We start from the raw sequence: 1246 nt of genomic DNA, 5'->3' as shown, positions 1-1246 counted from the left end.
CGTCTTGAAGTTGAACATTGATGCCACCTTAAAGCAGGTATAGTATCACTGCAGCCTGCTAGCCTGGTATCCTGTAGCTCCAGTGCAGGTGATGAAGGTTGATTTAGGTGATGAAGAGTCTGGCACCAGTTGCGTCTCAAGAGCCCACAAGGAATACAAGGCTACAAGGAGTCACTGGTTGCAGCAGAGTGAACCCTACGAGCCTTAGGGAAAAGAAAGAGAACACCACATTTATAGTTTTACAAACTAATGTTGAAATGCGTACAGTATATGTGTGTTTTACTCACAGAGGTGTTCGGTTCGCCATGGGGATCACCTGAGAGACAGACAGGTGGAGTTGAATCAGTTAGAAGTACAATAAAGAGAGTGTGTAGATCAGTATGTATCTGCAGTAGCTGAGACAGATTGAGTTGAATCAGTCAGAGATACAGTAAAGAGTGTGTAGATCAGTGTGTATCTACAGTAGCTGAGATAGATAGAGTTAAATCAGTCACAGTAAGATAAACATCAGTAGAGTTAAGAGTGTGTAGATCAGTGTGTTTCTGCAATAATCCACTCACCTGATCTCATCCTGCAAATTACTTCAACTATGATCACAGCCACAAACAGACTGATAGTGGTAGCAACTTTAACAGCCATATGGACCACTGAGAGGGAGAGAGAGAGAAAGAAAGAAAGAGAGAGAGAGAGAGATAGAGGAGTTGGACAGAGAGAGAAAGGAAAGGATAGAGAAAGAGGGAAGAAGAGAGAAAATAAAGAAACAAAGGGACAAATAAGAGACTGCATCATAAAATCTGTTCAGCTGGAGCACAAAGAATGATAGTATATAAAATGGCTATAGTAGTATGTGTTAATCAAGTTAATGAAGATACTGTGAAGATACAGCAAGATACATCAAAAGAATGGAGCAAAGAGGCTGCATGAGAGACTGAACTATATAGAGAATTACACAGAGAATGACATCATATAAGAATAGAAATGACAGACAATGACAGCATATAAGTATAGGAATGTATGAAATGTAGATGAATGTAGAAGAAATGTAGATCTGGATTGTAAATTGAAACAGATTAATGTCACTCATCACTGTCAACCAGCTGTTGAGGAAACTGTAGGTTTTGTGGCAACAACACCCAAACGGATCCAGTCATCTTTGTATCCCAGCTGTAGGAGACTACAGGCAGAGGTGCCTTTCCTAACTCTAAACACACACACACACACACACACCGAAACACACAAACACACG

General features: G+C 40.5%; 1 long non-coding RNA gene across 1 annotated transcript in view; it reads right to left on the bottom strand.

Annotated features, from left to right (window-relative positions):
* Positions 1-718, bottom strand: part of LOC116224980 — a 1076-nt gene extending 358 nt beyond the window's left edge. Inside the window, exons 1-3 of the long non-coding RNA XR_004165838.2 lie at positions 561-718; positions 288-316; positions 1-203 (exon numbers count right to left, since the gene is read on the bottom strand). The exon at positions 1-203 is cut by the window's left edge and continues 358 nt beyond it. This is a non-coding gene — a long non-coding RNA (uncharacterized LOC116224980). The remainder of the gene's footprint in view (positions 204-287; positions 317-560) is intronic.
* Between the last annotated feature and the right edge of the window lie 528 nt (positions 719-1246).

This window comes from Clupea harengus, chromosome 19 (genome assembly GCF_900700415.2).
Source record: "Clupea harengus chromosome 19, Ch_v2.0.2, whole genome shotgun sequence".
In the NCBI taxonomy this organism is placed as follows: Eukaryota; Metazoa; Chordata; class Actinopteri; order Clupeiformes; family Clupeidae; genus Clupea; species Clupea harengus.
The sequence above is the reverse complement of the archived record's forward strand: the minus strand, read 5'-3'. Positions and strand labels throughout refer to the sequence as shown.